We start from the raw sequence: 20,581 nt of genomic DNA on the forward strand, positions 1-20,581 counted from the left end.
GTGGAGAGTGAGTGGCTGGGCCAGGGACCGAGGTCGGTGAGAGTGGCCCAGTTGCAGATCCAGTGCAGTTCCAGTGAAGAATTCCGCAAGGGAGAAGCAGAGAGAAAGCAGAAGCAAAGAGGAAGGTCTTGAGGTGCTTCCCGAACCGGAGGTGGTTCCCCTCAAGTTCAAGTGAGGCAGGAAGGCTGTTCCAGAGGGAGGGCCCTGCCGCAGAGAGAGATGTACCCCCAGCTAGTTGCTCTGAAAAGCGGATGACCCTGACATGCAAGGTGTGCATCACACACACCTGCACAACAGGCCATAGCCATCACTGTTATGTCACTCAAACCCTCCCAAACCACAACATGACATGGCAAGCAATACCCATACACCAACACAGCAACAATAAGGTACACATTGACATGTCCAAAATGTACAGTGGCATCAGACAATGATGCCTGACCAGGAATCAGATGAAATGACAGACCAACAACCTCCCACTCAAAATAAGTCATTTCCAAATGCATTACAAGAGTTGTAGACGTAACATAACAATGAATGCCTGTGTACATGCACATTGTGCATTGCAAAATCAACACTGCAGCTTCTGTGTGCTGTGTCCTACTCCTGCAACACACTGCTCAGCGCACAGCACAGCACAGTGAACAGCCATTGTGTGTGATGCACACCCTGAGCATCACATCTAAGCGACAGACCACATCAAAAACCAAATTAGGCATGTACAGGATCCATAATTGGTCACACAACATGTGCTGCAGGGACACAGTGGCCACCAGAAGGCAAACAGTGTACACGTGGATATGCAAGGGTGGTAGTACATGTAGTGCATCAGAGTGCAAGTGTGTGGGTCTGCAAGGACATGCACTCAACATATACATGTGCACTCAAGTGACCATCAGTGTTCTCTACACATCACATGTGAACATTCACCATGTGTACACCCCAGCATGTCAAACCACAACTATCCCCTTGCACCTGAAAGCTAAACACAACACATTAACAGGCATTGATCAGCAGAACACAACATCTACATAGGATACCGCCATTACAATGTCAGAGTTCCCATCACCCTGCAGGGCAAGGCAACTATTAACAACAACCCCCCCCCTCCCTCACAAATGACCATGACCCACTGATCAACTGCACCTGGGTCATGGAGCCTTCAACCCTCAATTCCACCTGGCCACAGGATCACCTTTACCCTTCGTCACCATCTCCCACCTTGTGTGTAAAAAGATGCCTGCACCCTCAGAAATCACACTCATTTCCAAAATCACAAAATCCAAGGCATAAAAACGAACCCAAACACCCTCCAGTAGATGACTTGACGTAGCAGTACCTCACAAAGGCCAAGTACTACCACAATGATGCAACAACCAAGGTAGCACAGTAAAACAATGTCACAACAGGATGTGAACCATGTGTGGTACATAACATAGGATGATGCATCATGAACGGATGTGTATTGTCACAGGTCCTGTGTACAGGCGCGGGAGTGTCACGAAACAACCACCCCCACTGTGTCCCGGGTGCCTGCAAGGTCAAACTCACACAGGCCCCGGAGACCCTGGTGGGGAAGGAGGTTCAGGGATATGCAGTCGGGACAGGTATTGGCACACTGGATAACTGGAATGAGTGGCAGGAGAGGGGAGGAGGAATGACACATGAAAGTAGGGAATGCACAAAAATGTACTACCTGCATGAACACATACACAATCCAAACAAACCTGGACATCATTGTCATGGCCTTCGGTAGTCCAGGCTTAGGAGTGGTACGAACCAACCACCCCCTGTAGGGTTTTGGCGCCTGCAAGTTCGGGGCTTACACAGGCAACCGCAACCCAAGCGGGGAAAGAGGGTTAGGGAATGTTGCTTGGATAGGTACGGGAAGCAGGAACACCGGGTAGAGGGTACAGGGTTCAAAATTGCATAGGATTCCGGGTGATTAGGGGGAAAAAACATACCAAATTGAATCACGCATACATCCATGCATTAGTGCACCCCCCAGCAAGCCTATGCAGAGCAGTTTGAAAGAAAAACAACAAGACACTTAGATCTGGTTTTGAGTGCTGGCCTCCTGCCTGCGCACTCTCAGGTCCGGTTACAGGAGCACTGCAATGCTGCAAAGAGAGCCACAGTCAACAACCTGTACGTGCCAATTACACAAAAACACACCACCAAACATGCCCCATAGCAACAAACTACTCTACAAACAGACAATCTGGTGTAGATGCTTCGTACCCATATATAACATTACCCCTGTGACGGGTCATACACAGTCAATGCAGTAAGTCAGCCGCTGGTGGGTGCGTGGCAAATGGAACACCAATGTGTCGCAATTCACACAACATGCAATGTTCCCTGGGTAAGCAGACAGACCCATATAGCAAGCCATGACTTCAGAGCAAGTTGCGTACTACCATGACCGAAACAAAGTTGGCAGTGCATTTATCATAAAGTACATGGAAATGAAATGCACTGCACCCGAGTATGTCCCTTGCTGTATGTCCCTGTGAGCTGCCCCTTTCCATGTCTCGGAAAGGCTACATGGTTGATACAAGTGCCTCAATGGACCTTGGTGTACCGGAGGGCATGTGCCACTGCCCCTGCAGGTGTCCCAGACAACCCTACAATCAACAGCCATCAATCCACCAACACATCTGAGCTGCATTGTGTGCTTCAACACCAATATTCGTCCAAGCTCACCCTCAGTGCTGTGACTAAGCCTGCATGTGCAACTCGCCTGGTGCAAGCTTTGCTGTGTAGTGGCCCCCCTGTGCTGCTCACCTTGCCTGGAGTTCCTTGGAACATGTCAGCAGTTCTAGGATGTAGGTCTGCAATCCCTGTGCCTCTGCTTGTGCACACATGTGCATGTGGGCACCAACAAACGTGTCCAGAATTCCGTCGTCCAATGGGCCATGTCTGCTGGCTAAGGTGCTCTGGAGGCTCATCCCCCTGCAGAAAGGGCATGAAACACATGATTAATGCTTCAAAGTCATCTGTGTGTGTCTCTTCAGGCATCTCATTACTTGACCATGTCAGAGAGTCACAGCATAAATCACACCATCAGTCCGTCTTTCACATCCAAAGTGTGTAACACTATCTACAGCATGAATTGCAACAAGCACGTGTAGAGTAAAGATAAGAAACATACTACACAATGCATAGCAATGAATGTACACATTAATCATGAAACACCCCATCTAGCAAAAGCTGAACAGTGGACAATAACACCAAAATCATCCCCACTAGGGGTGTAAACACAAGTCACACAGCACCAGACATGCCACAGATATGACAGTCCAAGGCCCTTGTGTAAAATTTTGTAACACCGAACCATCCTTGCGAGACCATGGATAAGGGAGGCAGGAGTGGCATATGTGAGTCAAGGATCCCAAGCAGCAAACACATAAACAAGACAAGCCTGAAGGGCCCAGCTGGAACAGACAGTGGATGCCTTCAAAAGCCACAAAGCACCGCACCATCACATGAAAGCACAATAGACAGGCAGTTTTAAACTATAGTAACTATTAACTAATTACACTAACTATGGAAAACCTACATTACCTAATTAAACTAACTATCAAACAGAAACTTAACTAACTAAACTAAAAGAAAAATCAAAAATGGCCACATACGAACCGGGGAGGGAGGGGAGGCACCCAGGAGGGGGGGAGGTACAGGGTGCTGCTCAACATCCACATGCGATGATGCTGAGCCAAAAAAAAACCCTCCATGGGCTCAACGCCTGCACAGCCCGACTTATGTGGGAGATAGATGGTCGTACGAGTCTGGCACAGTAGCCTGGCCACGCCTAGCCGCAGCTTGCCCCTCGTCGGCAGCAAGTCTGCCGGACGGGTGAGCCTGGTTCTGTGTGGCGATGTGACGTAGGTCTGCATACAGAACCTCACGTGATACACGTGCTTCCTCTTGCAAGGTAGCACGTGTAACACGGAGTTCCTCCTGCAAGGCCTGGCTGGACAACCGCTGCACCTCCCGGCAAGCCTGTAGCTCAGCCGAGATGGTACGCTCAAGCTGTGCAAACCTCTCCTCTGCCTGCTGCCTCTGGGACATCATAAGGACACCCAGAGTGGATCTGAGGGCAGCATACTCCTCCCTCAGGGCATCCATGTGCGCCTCTGCGTGAGCAGCAATTGCTTAACGCAGAGACGACATTTCAGCCTGGCGTGCCCTGTCTGAGGCCGCCATGCCCAGCCTGAGCGAACGGGCCGTGGACCGTGCCGCCTGCTGCTGGAGAAGCACCTGCCTAGCAGGGGGGAGCACAGATCGGGCCACACGCTCCATGCTCTCAGCGATGTTCTCCATTCCTGCCCCCTGCCGTTCTGAATTGGCAGCCATGTCTTGCTCCCACTCAGTATACTGCGGTTGCGCGTGGCGACCATGTTGCCGGGCTTGACCCCTGCGGGACCCAAGGTCCTCGCTGTGTTGGCACCGCCCGCGGCTGCACGACTACATGCCCCCGTCGACGTGATGTCCCAGGCACATCAGTGACTGGTGTGGAGGGTGACCCTGCGTCCCGATCCGCCACGGGCGGAGGAACCAAGACTGTCTGATCCCTCAGTGCAGGTGTCGCAGACAGAGGAGTGTCCACATCAGAATCACTCACCCCTGACACATGGACTTGATGCTCATCCAACTCAACATGGACGTCAGAGTCGTCATCAAGGCTGGACTCATAGGCAGCCAGAGACAAGATGGACTGTAGCACTTGGGGGTTTTCGTGGCCTACCACCCCACGACCCCCACTAGTGCCGGGTTGATGTAGCGGTACCAACCCTGTGTCTGGCATGACAACACCATCCTCCGCCTCCATTGCGTCATCACCTGAAAAATAGAGAGAAAAAAGGTCACTACACATGTCAGAAGCACACAACACACACACACACACACCGACAGCAAACGCATCAGGCAGACATGTGACACACAACATATAACCTGCCATGCATGCTTGGTCAACTTTGAATTGCTTCTGTGATCAGACCTGTTGAAAGGTGGCAGTTTCCATGGAAGTGGGACTATGCAGTGCAGAAAATGTGTACGCCACTCACTACCTACATGTACAAGGACTCCATGGTATGTGCCAGGAAATGTGAAGGCAGTGCAATGTCAAATTCAGACATCACGTGCATTCAATGTGTACCATATCTAGAAGCCAAGCACCCCTCCACCCCAGTACCAAAGCAGGGATGCCTAGCATGGTATCAAAAGGCTGACCATACACCTGTGTATTGACAGGCAGTGTTGACTGGCATCAACAGCTGAATGTGATTCAAGTGACAACACTGCAAATGATGCAGGGACAGTAAGCAGGACACATGATGAAAACTCTGGATTCTGCCCATGTGTGAAGAAGACACAACAACAGTTGGACAGAGTCATTGGCCATTGAACAGGCTGAGGCCTGTGAGCCACACAGATTGTCAGACCCTAAACATGTGCGCAACGCAGGACTGAGCCACAGTTGACATGGGAAGGCTGATGAGATGGCAGGCAATGTATGTAACCAAGGACTTGTATTACAGTGATCATCCAGTCAAGGAAACATAGGGGCATGCGTGCAATGCACATGGAGCATGAATGGGCACTCATGTCCCTCCGGGAGATCTGACCTATGCACAGTACAAGTGAGATACCCTGCATCAAGTACTAAGGCTGTACCACACGGCATATGTTTGGCAGATTCTACGCTGGAAGTTAGCATCTACACAGGACGCATGAACAAGAAAGTACACATTGGCAAGATTGAAGAACACCAGTGCAAAGGTGGAACTGGGGTGCAGAGTGGCAGAGGAGTGGCAAGGGAGCATGCCTACATGGAGTCCCCGCATGCAGGCAGAGGAGACATGCATGACGGAAGCATTGCATTACTTACACATCAGAACCATGTACACGTCACATGTAGCGGCAATCATGCACAACACATCCCACAAGTGAAACACACACGTCCTCAACAAACACGCATCAACACTCACTGGACTGGGCATCAAAGTCCAGCATCTCTCCCACTCCTTCGACCAATTCAGGTGGTATAAACTCCGCAACGAGTGCCTCATGCGGAGAGAGCTCTTCCTCCTCTGGTGCAGGCCCACCGCCAGTCACCAGAGTCAAGTTGTAATTAGAGGCACGCTTAGCCTTAGTGCTGCGTTTGATGTCATTCCAACGCTTTTTGCACTCTTGCGCCGTGCGCACCTCATGGCCGAATGAACTGACATGTTCCGCAACATGCTTCCAGTGAGTGTCACGTTGGGCAGCTGTAGTCTGACTATTGGCACCCACTAGCATGTCACGGCTGTGGCCCTGCACGTAGTCCACGAGGAAGTCCAGTTCCTGCTTACAGAAAGGCTTCTTCCTCGACGTGCAGGAGGTCGTGGCTGTGTGTGGGGTCCCAGCCTGTGCTGCAGGTGCAACCTTCCTCCTCTTGGACTGTGGCACAGACCCTGGCTGGCTAATGCCGCCCTGACCAGTATGGCCAGTGGGTTCGGTGGATTGAGCCAAGGGAGTGGCAGGTGGAGGGATGACCAAAGGCCTGACTTGTGTCAGTGGCAGCTGGGTGCCCACTAATGGACCCTGCGCCGCAACACCAGCTGCGGCAGGGTCATTGACCGCAACGGTCCTGGTTGGCAGACTCACAACCGGGGTGCTATTGGGTGCATCTGCCCCTGCACTTGCCAACACCCGGCTGTTCGGGGCAGCAGATGACATGACTGCCCCAGGGACACCTGTCTTGGTCTGAGCAGCCCGGCCTGCCCCTATGGTTTCCCCCCTGGCCTGTTGGAGATCTACCAAGGGCTCTTCAAGTGCCAACGCAGCCTGCGCTGGCAGACCCCGAGCCTGGGTGGCGGTGTCCACAGCTGCACCTGCAGCTTCCACTACCCTTGGGCCCGTGGCAGTCGATGGAACGGACTGCCGGGTCAAACGGGCGCCAGTGCCAGATGCAGAAGCTGCATCCCCCGGAACCACAGGGGGTGGTGGCATGACTGCACCGACACATGGCAAAACATTGTGCTCAAGTGGCGCACCCCTGCCTCTTCCCCCTCTGTGGCCGCCCTGGACACCCTGGAGTCCCCCTACTCCCTGGTCACCACGGCCACGTCCCCGACCACGCCCGCCACGAGAAGGACGCCCAGCTGAGGCGCCCCTCACCTTTGGTGCCCTCCCAACCATGGCACAGATGTAGTGCTGGCACAGATGGAGTGGTACAGATGGAGTGGTGCCAATGGGAGGTGTACACCACAATTGACCTGGGCAATTGGGGTGAAGGGGGTGGGAAGCAAGATGTTAACAGCCCCCATGCACCTGCAAGGCTGTATGTGACCCCGCTGATGTGGTGACGGGTCACGCAACGCTCAGGCACCCCAAAAACTGCAGTAAAACCGTGCACGCAACCCTGCAGCCTACGTGCGTGGATTCAACCTCCCGCAGTACGCGGTGGCACCCAGTAACACGAATAACGTGTACGCGTGGGACACGCAGGCTACTATGACATCGAAAATGGGTGCGATACACAGGGGCACCCGCAGTGGGAAAAAGAGCGTGTGCGACTCACCGTCTGACTAGCGCGATGCAGAAAAACACGCGTAGCCAATACCCCCGCCAAAAGAAGAGATACGTCCTTGATAGCTGTGAAGTTGTGATGGCGCGCAAAACAACAGGAAGCAGTAACACACGTCGGTCTCCACGAAAGGCACGTACAGCGAACTGCTGGGCCCGCTCACCTTTAACCCGTGCTGAGGGAAACGCACGCGCGCGTCACGTCACTTACGCGCATGGGCCCTTTCCTCGTATTACACGCGGATGCGCAGTTTTTCACGCGCACTGAAATGCCCATGCACGCCTGTGCGCGTCACGTCACAGGGGCGCTTGCGCTTCGGGGGCCTTCTGTCCAATGAAATTGCGTATGCGTGCAGACGCGCTTACGCGCTAAGGGCCTTTCCTCGAATTACACGCTGACGTGCCGAATTTTCACGTGCCAAATCACTCCGTATCAAGCTGGCCACGCGTAAGCACACGGAAGACCACGCTCCTGCCCAGAAGGCCGAACTACTGCCCCCCAGAGCCCCGAGCACGCTCCCACCTGCCATCTGTTGCTGCCTGACTGCCTGCTGCCCACGTGCCCTGCCATTTGCTGCCTGCACATCAGCCAGGGGTGCTGTTGCTGTGACCACCCCTGCTGGAACCGAAGACTCCCGACTGGGATTCCATCGCTCCACAGCCCAGCCCCAGGACCCAGTTGCCCACCCACTCCTGCCTCTGGGGTTATCATGTCGGGCAATGCAACATCTGGCACCACTGACAACCCCCGGCCAGAGAGGCAGAGGGGCACCAGCTTCAGTGCCACCGAAGTTGGTGTCCTGGTGGAGCAAGTCCTGGGGCAGTATGATGCCCTCTTCGGAAGTTCCCGCGCCGACAAGGAAGGACGGACTCGGATCTGGACTGACATCGTGACTGCCATCAACGCGGAGGGGGTGGCAGTCCGCGACTTCCAACATGTCAAGAAGCGCTGGGAGGACTTCAGGTCCAGGACCCTGACCAAGGCCCGGTGCCTCTTGAAGGCAGCGGATGCCAAGGGGCGCCGGGGCCACCTGTCGGAAGATCAGATGAGGGTCCTGGAACGCATATCCCCAGCGCTCCACGTCCAGGTCCTTGAGAGGCAGACCCGTCTGGAGTCGAGTGGTAAGTGTACATGCATCCTGTGCGTGTGGTGATGTTTCAGTAGTGTGCAGGTTGCACATCTGTTTGTATGGGGTCGAGTATGGGTGAGGGTGCACAGGGCCGTGGTGCTAACACATGCGAGGGCTGGAATGTGTGAGACATGCATGGTGCTTGTGTGTGTAGGCTTGCATGCCAAATGCAGTTGTGTGGGCACACATGTTTGGATGAATGTGTATGTAAGTAGACATGTCCGTGATGTCACGCATGTATGTTGTTTTCAGCTGCATGTATCAGCACTGTGTACATGTGCATTTGTGTGTATTTGACAAAGGTGCAACAGTGATGCAACATGGATGCATGCGACAGCCGGATGTGGAAGCCTGATTGGCAGATGTGACATGGATGCCCATCTGAGCACTGCGACACTTGGCAGAGGTGTACACATGCATGCAACTGTGGTGGTGTGTGTACATGTGTGGTGCACTTCCTGTGTTGCATGTGATGTCTGGCTCAGCTTTGCCTGCTCATGCTGTTGTATGGGTATGGATGGTGCTGGCAGTTGCGATATGGCTGTGGTATGGCTCATGTGTGGGAGTTGAAATGACGTGTGTTGGGGATTGTGATGGCATGCCTGAAGTTTGCCAATGCCACTCATGTACAACTGTCATGTGTGTATGTGTCCATTGTACAGTGCCCTGATGCCTGTGTTTCATTTCTCCCTGTCTGCAGCGTCAACTGATGAAGAGGGCGGAGAAGGTGCTGTGGAGCACAGCGACGGGGATCCCACCGCCAGCCGGAGACGCAAGGCCCGGCTCCCCTCCCATGTTGTCATCTCGTCGGGGAGTGAGGAGTCCGGTGCCGCGTCCCAGGCCGCAGCTGCCGGGGGGAGGTCCAAGAGGCGGAGGTTGGAGTTGGACTCCTCGGCAGCAGAAGGGGCAGCTGGGACCCCACAGGGCCCAACGGGGGAAGATGGCACGGAGTCGTCCAGGTTGGTGGGGGGTTTGGTGGAGGAGGAGGCCATGCAAGCAACAGAGACGGGGTCTGGAGGTGGGGATCCCACTGGTGCTAGTGGCGCAGTGCAGGACCAGGGACAGGAGGCAGCACAGGCCGCCGTGGAGGTGCCTGTGTGCAATCCTGTCCCTGCATCATCTTGCACCAGCAGGGATGCCTACGTCCAGACCAGTTTTCAGGCAGGGGATGAGCAAACGACAACTGGCCTTCCTCTGCCTGCAGACGTGGCTATCCGGGTCCGGGTTGAGCCTGTCCTGACTGGTGTGGCGTTGCGTCAACGGGCCATGCGAGGTGACCTGCAGTCTTTTCATGAGGAGACTGCACGTCATCTCGAATGGCTCGTTGACCACGTCAGCCTGCTGGGACAGGTCACCCAGGCCGGATACCTCCGTTTGATGGGGCTTGCTACGACCCCCTCCTCAACTGAACCCCCTACGCGCCAGTCGTCCTCCGTGCCATCTTCCCACCCAGTCAGTCACCTGGGTGCCCTGTGGAGCTGCCTCTGACGGTGCGGCCAGGCTGGTGGAGGAGGCATCCCTGCCACAGTCGGGAGTCGGACGTCCAGCAGGGGTGGCCACATCAACGACTGCACCCCAGCCGGCGGAGGATGTGCAGGCAGCAGGAGGCAGTGCACAGGCAAAGGCACAGCAGCAACGTGGTGGGAGCCATGAAGGCTCGGGGCCTTCAACATCGGAGGGGCAGGCATCGGCCGAAGGGCAGTAGGACCCAGGACAGAGAGTGTCTTTCGTGTGGCAGTGGTTGGGCCACGCCATAGATGCGGAGCGGCAGCGGGCGGAAGAGGCACGGCTCACAATGGTCAGGGCGGAGAACTCCATGCGGAGGGCCCTGAGGCGGGCCGAGTGCCTCGAGGCAATCCGCAGGGGGTTGGAGGTGGACACGTCGACGGCCCTGCGGACCCTCGGGGCCATGGAGGAGGACCGCCTCCGGGACATTGAGCAGGAGTTCGATGATGCCCTGGCCCGGGACATCCAAAAGTGAGCCGTCAGACTAGCCCGCTGCCCTTGTACATAGTTATGTAGGTAGTGTTAGGTTTCCTTTTTTTATTTTTATTTATTTTGGACCTTTTGGACATTGGCCACATTTTTGTATATAGTTTATTTTATTAGTGTAGTTAGATAGGTTTCATTTCTTTTGTTGGGATAATGGACCCTGGCTTGTTCGTATGTACATAGTTCACTGTTGGATTGTATTTTTCTTTCCCAATTTACCCATGGAGCAATGGCTTTCAATTATTATTTCCCATTGGATTTTCTTTTGTGGACAGTGACTTTGGACACCATTACTTTGGATTATGATTTTTGGTTTTGCTTTTTTTCACGGACATGCTTCTTTTCATTTTTGTACATTCCCATTTCTGTTTCTTTATTTTTTATTCTATTTATGTTCCCTTTAATACATATTTTTTTATCGAACTTCAATGTGTAGTATCTCATTGGTTTCATGCATATCATGATATGGGTTTTGAGATTCACTGACACCCATTGGGTGTATGTGAGGGAAATGTGTTTGTTTCGAAACTTGCAATTGGTGTTCTGTCATGTAATTGCCAATTATGAGTGGGTGGATGCAATACTCGGGTGGGTGTTTTGCATTTGGAGGCTGACCATAGGGACCAGGGATCTAGATTGTGATGACATGTTGGCTGGGAAACATGATTTGGGGCCTGCTGGCAGGTGCCCCACAGTGCTGGGGGGTGGGGGTGGTGGGGAACATGAGTTGGACATGGGTGGGGGCCTGCTGGCAGGTGCCCCACAGTGCTGGGGGATGGGGGTGGTGGGAGACATGGGTGGGGGCCTGCTGGCAGGTGCCCCACAGTGCTGGGGGTGGGGGTGGTGGGGAACATGAGTTGGGCATGGGTGGGGGCCTGCTGGCAGGTGCCCCACAGTGCTGGGGGGTGGGGGTGGTGGGAGACATGGGTGGGGGCCTGGTGGAGGGTGCCCCTGCACTGCTGGGGGATGGGGGTGGTGGGAGACATGGGTGGGGACCTGCTGGCAGGTGCCCACAGTGCTGGGGGGTGGGGGTGGTGGTAGACATGGGTGGGGGCCTGGTGGAGGGTGACCCTGCACTGCTGGGGGGTGGAGATGGTGGGAGACATGGGTGGGGGCCTGGTGGAGGGTGACCCTGCACTGCTGGGGGGAGACATGGGTGGGGGCCTGCTGGCAGGTGCCCCACAGTGCTGGGGTGTGGGGGTGGTGGGGAACATGAGTTGGACATGGGTGGGGGCCTGCTGGCAGGTGCCCCACAGTGCTGGGGGGTGGGGGTGGTGGGAGATATGGGTTGGGGCCTGGTGGAGGGTGCCCCTGCACTGCTGGGGGATGGGGGTGGTGGGAGACATGGGTGGGGGCCTGCTGGCAGGTGCCCCACAGTGCTGGGGGGTGGGGGTGGTGGGGAACATGAGTTGGACATGGGTGGGGGCCTGCTGGCAGGTGCCCCACAGTGCTGGGGTGTGGGGGTGGTGGGAGACATGGGTGGGGGCCTGGTGGAGGGTGCCCCTGCACTGCTGAGGGATGGGGGTGGTGGGAGACATGGGTGGGGGCCTGCTGGCAGGTGCCCCACAGTGCTGGGGGGTGGGGGTGGTGGGGAACATGGGTTGGACATGGGTGGGGCCTGCTGGCAGGTGCCCCACAGTGCTGGGGGGTGGGGGTGGTGGGAGACATGGGTGGGGGCCTGCTGGCAGGTGCCCCACAGTGCTGGGGGGTGGGGGTGGTGGGAGACATGGGTGGGGGCCTGCTGGCAGGTGCCCCACAGTGCTTGGGGGTGGGGAACATGAGTTGGACATGGGTGGGGGCCTGCTGGCAGGTGTCCCACAGTGCTGGGGGGTGGGGGTGGTGGGAGACATGGGTGGGGCCTGGTGGAGGTTGCCCCTGCACTGCTGGGGGATGGGGGTGGTGGGACCATGGGTGGGGGCCTGCTGGCAGGTGCCCACAGTGCTGGGGGGTGGGGGTGGTGGTAGACATGGGTGGGGGCCTGGTGGAGGGTGTCCCTGCACTGCTGGGGGGTGGAGATGGTGGGGGACATGGGTGGGGGCCTGGTGGAGGGTGACCCTGCACTGCTGGGAGGAGACATGGGTGGGGGCCTGCTGGCAGGTGCCCCACAGTGCTGGGGGGTGGGGGTGGTGGGGAACATGAGTTGGACATGGGTGGGGGCCTGCTGGCAGGTGCCCCACAGTTCTGGGGGGTGGGGGTGGTGGGAGACATGGGTGGGGGCCTGGTGGAGGGTGCCCCTGCACTGCTGGGAGATGGGGGTGGTGGGAGACATGGGTGGGGGCCTGCTGGCAGGTGCCCCACAGTGCTGGGGGGTGGTGGGGAACATGAGTTGGACATGGGTGGGGGCCTGCTGGCAGGTGCCCCACAGTGCTGGGGGGTGGGGGGGAGACATGGGTGGGGGCCTGGTGGAGGGTGCCCCTGCACTGCTGAGGGATGGGGGTGGTGGGAGACATGGGTGGGGGCCTGCTGGCAGGTGCCCCACAGTGCTGGGGGGGTGGGGGTGGTGGGAGACATGGGTGGGGGCCTGCTGGCAGGTGCCCCACAGTGCTGGGGGGTGGGGGTGGTGGGAGACATGGGTGGGGGTCTGCTGGCAGGTGCCCCACAGTGCTTGGGGGTGGGGAACATGAGTTGGACATGGGTGGGGGCCTGCTGGCAGGTGCCCCACAGTGCTGGGGGGTAGGGGTGGTGGGAGACATGGGTGGGGCCTGGTGGAGGTTGCCCCTGCACTGCTGGGGGATGGGGGTGGTGGGAGACATGGGTGGGGGCCTGCTGGCAGGTGCCCCACAGTGCTGGGGGTGGGGGTGGTGGGAGACATGGGTGGGGGCCTGGTGGAGGGTGACCCTGCACTGCTGGGGGGTGGTGGGAGACATGGGTGGGGGCCTGGTGGAGGGTGACCCTGCACTGCTGGGGGGTGGTGGGAGACATGGGTGGGGGCCTGGTGGAGGGTGACCCTGCACTGCTGGGGGGTGGGAGACATGGGTGGGGGCCTGGTGGAGGGTGCCCCTGCACTGCTGGGGGGTGGGGGTGGTGGGAGACATGGGTGGGGGCCTGCTGGCAGGTGCCCCACAGTGCTGGGTGGTGGCGGTGGTGGGGAACATGAGTTGGACATGGGTGGGGGCCTGCTGGCAGGTGCCCCACAGTGCTGGATGGGTGGGGGTGGTGGGGAACATGAGTTGGACATGGGGGGGGCCTGCTGGCAGGTGCCCCACAGTGCTGGGGGGTGGGGGTGGTGGGAGGAGACATGGATGGGGGCCTGGTGGAGGGTGCCCCTGGTGGCTGGGGGTACAGGGGGACATGCGTTGGTGGGCAGTAGTGCAAGTTGACATGTGGGTTGGCTGGGGGGCATGGCCATGGTGGATGGGGTGCCTGCAGGACATGTGCAGGGTAGGCCCCTGTGGTGTGAGCCACCTGCAGGGTCCATGGAGGGTGTAGAGGGAACGCCTGGGAGGACCCACACGTGCAATTCACGTGTGGTGCTCCCCGCGCACCCCTGTAATACACGTACCCTGATGGAATCGCGTGTGGAACTTCAAGCGCACCCCTGTGATACACGTACCCTGCTGAAATCGGGTGTGGAACTTCCCGCACACCCCTGGAATACACGTACCCTGCTGACTTCGCGTGTGTGACTTCCCACGCACCCCTGGAATACACGTACCCTGCTGATATCGCGTGTGAAACTTCCCGCGCACCTCGAAATACACATAGCCAGGACATTTGCGTGTGGAACTTCCCGCGCACCCCTGATATGCACGTACCCTGCTGAATTCACGTGTGAAAATTCCTGCGCACCCCTGATGTACACGTACCCTGATGGAATCGCGTGTGGAACTTCAAGCGCACCCCTGTGATACACGTACCCTGCTGGAATCGCGTGTGGAACTTCCCACGCACCCCTGTGATACACGTACCCTGCTGAAATCGCGTGTGAAACTTCCCGCGCACCCCAAAATACACGTGGCCTGGACATTTGCGTGTGGAACTTCCCGCGCACCCCTGGAATACACGTACCCTGCTGATATCGCGTGTGAAACTTCCTGCGCACCCCGAAATACACGTAGCCAGGACATTCGCGTGTGGAACTTCCCACACACCCCTGGAATACACGTACCCTGCTGACTTCGCGTGTGTGACTTCCCACGCACCCCTGTGATACACATACCCTGCTGAAATCGCGTGTGGAACTTCCCGCGCACCCCTGGAATACACGTACCCTGCTGATATCGCGTGTGAAACTTCCCGCGCACCCCAAAATACACGTGGCCTGGACATTTGCGTGTGGAACTTCCCGCGCACCCCTGGAATACACGTACCCTGCTGATATCGCGTGTGAAACTTCCCGCGCACCCCGAAATACACGTGGCCTGGACATTCGCGTGTGGAACTTCCCGCGCACCCCTGGAATGCACATACCCTGCTGATATCGCGTGTGAAACTTCCCACGCACCCCGAAATACACGTGGCCTGGACATTCGCGTGTGGAAGTTCCCACGCACCCCTGGAATGCACGTACACTGCTCATATCGCATGTGAGACTTCCCGCGCACCCCGAAATACATGTGGCCTGGTCATTCGCGTGTGGAACTTCCCGTGCACCCCTGGAATACATGTACCCTGCTGATATCGCGTGTGAAACTTCCCGCGCACCCCGAAATACACGTAGCCAGGACATTCGCATGTGGAACTTCCTGTGCACCCCTGGAATGCACGTACCATGCTGATATCGCGTGTGAAACTTCCCGCGCACCCTGAAATACACGTAGCCAGGACATTCGCGTGTGGAACTTCCCGCGCACCCCTGAAATGCACATACCCAGCTGAAATGACGTGAGGTACTTCCCGCGCACCCCAGTGATACACGTAGCCCGCTTGCCGTGCTGGTACAGGGTTAGCGCAGCCCTTTGCGCTGGATTGGGGATTTTGATGGCTTTTCCCTGCGCGAGAGGCTTTCTTGGGAGCATAACTGGCGCTGCTGCAGGGTCGCTGCGCCACTGTGCGCCACGGCTGGTTTTGGTGGCTGGTATCCATGAATACGCTGTGCGCGGAAATGGGTTTTGGCGCACGCGGCTGGCGCAGGGATTCGCACGTGCCCACTGTGCGCCAGCCGCGTGCGCCACTTGTGCGCTGAATTCTATGAATTACCCTCCAAGAGTATTGAAAATAGCATGAAGTTCTGGGTAAAGCTCCCATTGGCGATGATGGGGCGAGGAGCAATGTTGGAAATGTTGGTCCTACCAAGACTACTGCATTATTTTGGGAATATCCCATACCTGATAGCAAGGCGATTTCTTGCTAAAATACATGGCATTTGCAGGGAACTCCTTTGGCATGGGACAAGGAATAGAGTAGCCCTTTGGAAGCTACAGAACTCATACAAGAGAGGAGGTATAAAGCTGCAAAACTATGAAATCTACTACATAGCCAGCCAGCTACCATATGTAGCAAAATGGCTCTCAGAAGAACCAACCTCAGAGTCCAGGCTGTTCCGACTTGACTGTGCCCCATTCTTCTTAAAATAAATGATGTGGTTGCCCAGATACAAGGGCTCTCAAAGATGATGGTACTGGGGTGGGAGATGTGGCGCAGGGCCCGTCAGGCAATGGAGAACCCATCCCCGTGCTCCCCGCAGGTGCCTCTAGTTACATCGGGGGGAAAAGAAAAGCAACTAAGAATGATGATCAGAAAACATTGGGAACCGGTAGGGATAGAAACAATGGGTGACTTATGGCAAGAGGGGAGTATAAAAGAATTTGAGATTTTGGGGGAGGAAACGGGGTTACATGCGGGACAGTACATTACATACCACAGGGTGGTGCAGCGAATCAAAGAAACATGGTCTGAAGTAGTACCAGAAGATGACCCGGATGCCACCATGGATACAATATGTGACATAGCAGAAGGGGGACATGAGATATCTAGAATGTATGAGCTGATGATGTCGAAAGTGGGGAAAGATGTGGGACTGGGAAGAAGTGGGTGCCCCAATGTGTGACGGGATGTGGGAGCGAGCCCAAGGGTACCATAAGAAGGTGTCAAGGAATGCGAGGTTACAGCAGATACAATTATATATAACCCATAGGGCTTACATGACACCCCCAGAGGATAGCTAAATTCAAAAACACAGGACGCAATCATGTCCCAAATGTGACTAAGAAAATGCTGGAATGGTGCACATGTTTTGGTCATGTCCTGTTATTGAAAGATTCTTGGGAGACGTGGCACACAGGCTGGAGGAAAAAGGGATCAAGGTAGTGGTGGAAACAGCGTGGGCATGTCTATTGGTGGGATTTCCCAGACCACGTAAACTTAGGCATGTAAGTGAACTAAAAGACCTGGCATACATACTTGCTAAGCGAAGAATAGCTATGGGGTGGAAGGCAAGCCATAAACCAAGAATTGAAGTATGGTGGAAAGACTTACAAACATGGGCGGAAGCTGAAACTATCGCATGGCAGGAAGCTAGCAATTTTGGAAGAGATGAGGAGACTGAAAGCCTGGAAGCATCTGATAGCTATGCTATTTGGGCCTACGCAAGACTGGTCAGGTGATCGGGACCCAGCAGAGACCACAGGAGAGGAATCCCTACTGCCAGATGAAGATATAGTGAATGAACGGGAGTAGGCACGAACGGGGGGGAGGGAATGGGAAAAGCAGTGGCCACGGATGTAGTGATATAAATTCAAAATGTTAACATATGCACTCCAAGTTTGGTTTGTAATGTTTGTTGGAATAAACGTAATAAAAAGTGTTTTAAAAAAAAAATTACCTCATAATTGAAAACTTATGATGACTTATAACAGCCTTGAGGACAAACTTGTGGTCGAAATACGTGTCGGCCGTGACTGCAATAAATCACAAATTCACACTATTGGACGATCATTTTTTGCTTACTCAAGATCACTTGATTTTCCATATTAATACTAAGGAACTGAAGATTTGAATATCGAGTCCTCTGCGCAGTTTAGCTGCACAACCAATATTTTCATGTAAAATACCTGGCCAATATGCTGCACCACCTTTTGCAGATTAAAAACACAAGGACCTGTGATGAATTCTGTAGAGTCATCCCTGATCCCCATCTAAAGTCTCCTCCCATGTGGCCAGGGGTAGGCAGTCACTACCTGATCCTGACCTTGGGGGTGATATTATGAATGAGGATCACATGGGAGGTGATGGCTATGAGGGAGAAGTAGCGACTTCCTTCAGGAGACACTCAGTATTCTATTCTTCTTTCTGTGAAGATGAAGATCCTATAATAGCCAAATACTTGATGGCATGCTAACACTGTGCAAGCACCTCCCATGTGAAAACCCAAAAAAAATTATATGAAAGACCCCATAAACAGAATAAGCTTTATACAGAAACGGATGGGTCACAAGCATTTGAAACAGAATAGATTTGGAAAGCATAAAAACAACATGGACTTCAATTCTCATAATACCTTTGGTATGGGGACGAAGAAGAGGAATGAAGAGTCAATGTGCAATAGCAACAACCTTAAGTCAAAGATGTAGACTAGTTCAACGAATCATCAGCTGTGCAGGAGATTTAATAATGGTGCGTCTGACTATGCACCAGGATGTTAACCACAAAAGGGCCAACCCCTACTCTGCCCAGGACATGGGTAATATATAATCAAATACGAGGATGTATCATGGTAGGGAAATGACTTCTAAAAGTAGCCGAGTTCCTTATTGCTTACTGTGTCGGTTATACAAGAGTGCGCTACGAGATACAGTGACTCCCTAATAGTTTAAATCAGTATTTCGGGAGAAATTATTAATGAAGAAAAGAAAACCCACATCTGAAGACGTGTTTGTATTTGTCAATTTTGCATATTGCAAACATTATTTAATCTGCATTTATTATTGCAAGGTTAATACCTTTATTCATAAAATTAAGACATAAATAGCTGCATTTCTTTACATGCAAAACAGGATTGTTAAAAGTGATATACAGAGGAACATTCTCACAAACATATATGAAACCATAAAGAGTCCTATCTAATAGACATCAACATCCCACAATTGAATGTTAAAGAGCACAGGAAAAAGTCCTGTGCAATAGCCTTAACACTTAAGCCTGGATTATGTTCAGAAATGCCTCTCTGTCTAGCGGGACATAGAATATCACTTAAAATACTGTCACAAGGACAACATCAGGGGCTCAGGTGTCTACACAAGGCTCAGCACTCTTCACTGGGACTGTGCAGCCACTCTGTTGTGTATTTTCCATTAAAGCACATGGGGCTATACGTTTTGGCGGTGATGACCAATTAGTGCCACCTTCCTCAGGACCAGAACAGGATGTATGGGTGACCCCTGAGAAAAAAGGAATAAAAAGCCACCGTAAGGGGACTAGGTAGGCTCACCATCATTAGCCACCAGCATGTGAATAGCCTGTCTCCATTTATAAATAACCAATTATTATTATAATTATAATATATCTTGGATGGTCCCAGCTCTTAGAGTCAAGCTGTGTGGGAGCGTAACCGTGGAGCAATGCAGCATCCAACTGGGGGTAGAATGAAAGTAGAAAGGGGGTCATCCCTGTGATCCCCTAACTTGCATTGAAGAGATAGCAGTGGCTAAAGTTGTGTGCTTGCAGAAGGACCTGTGGGCACCTATAGGGAGGTGTCTCCAGCTTACTGAAAAATCAAACGGGATTCCTTGTTTGTTTGTTTATTATATTCATAAAGCACACCAAACCCAGAGGCATCTGAGCGTGTTACATAGTTGCATAGGTTCCATACAGGATGGGAGAAAAATAGTTGAATATATTTACAGTAAATTACAGGAAGGAAGCAAAATAGTTTAGACTATTTACAATAAATTACAAGTATTTGCAAATGTTAGATACAGAAAAATGCAGAGATGTCAAACTGGTACATTCATTTGACACCAAGAGATAAGAGCCAAGATTTTGTATTGTTCCTAAAGCTGCAGTAGGAAGATTCTGCTCTTAGGTTCACAGGCAGTGAATTCGAGAGTTTAGAGGCCATTACTGGAAGGGTACTTCCGCCTGCTCTCTGAAGTTTAAATCTGGGGACCTTCAAGCAGTGTGAATGTGCAGCTCTAGAGGGTCGTCCCGATGTTTTTTGGCAAATTTATCAGCTAGATATTTAGGGGCAGAGTTGGAGAGGCACTTGTATGTAAGGGTTAGGGCTTTAAAGTTCATTCTATCTTTAAGGGCAAGCCACATTGTACTACGTCTGACTGCTGAAATGTGCTCAGTTTTTGGAATGTTGAACACAGTTCTTAGAGCATTATTATGCAATATTTGTAGATTGTTCATATTGTATTTACTGGAACCTAAGTATAAGGGGTTACAGTAGTCTAACTTTGATAAAATTAGAGCTCTGACCAAAGCGGTGCAGCTATCTGTCGAGAGCAAAGGTTTGCAAGCATTAATTAATTTATAGGTGTATGCTGTGGCCGTGGCTGTGGCATTGACTTGTATGTTTAGGTTTAGAGCTGAGTGAAGGTAGAAACCTAAAGTTTTCACCACCTTGGATACTTCAATATTGATGCAGTCAATATTGAAGGATCTAAATTGATCACTCAGGTTCTTTAGTCTTACATTCGAACCGTTGAGAAGAAGCTCAGTCTACTCATCATTCAGGCAGAGGGTGCGAGTGGCCATCCGTGCTTGAATGACTAGATATATTTTGTTTAGTAAAGTTGAGTCAGTTTCATAGTTACCAGAGATGGGGATGAGAATCTAAGCGTCATCTGCATAGTTGGTGTAGGTGACACCCAGATTGTCAAGATCATCAAAAAGGGGCTTGGTGAATATGTTGTACATTGTGGGCGAGACACATGACCCTTGTGGGACCCCACATGTAATAGGTATAGGTTCAGAAACGTTAGGCGAAAAGACTCTCATGGTTC

At 53.5% G+C, this 20,581-nt stretch overlaps 1 protein-coding gene across 4 annotated transcripts in view; it reads right to left on the bottom strand.

Moving 5' to 3' along the window:
* Nucleotides 1–20,581, bottom strand: part of ALG12 (ALG12 alpha-1,6-mannosyltransferase) — a 586,752-nt gene that overhangs the window by 202,879 nt on the left and 363,292 nt on the right. The window lies entirely within an intron of this gene.

The sequence above is a fragment of the Ambystoma mexicanum genome, chromosome 12, assembly GCF_040938575.1.
Source record: "Ambystoma mexicanum isolate Mex_15411 chromosome 12, UKY_AmexF1_1, whole genome shotgun sequence".
Classification (NCBI taxonomy): domain Eukaryota; kingdom Metazoa; phylum Chordata; class Amphibia; order Caudata; family Ambystomatidae; genus Ambystoma; species Ambystoma mexicanum.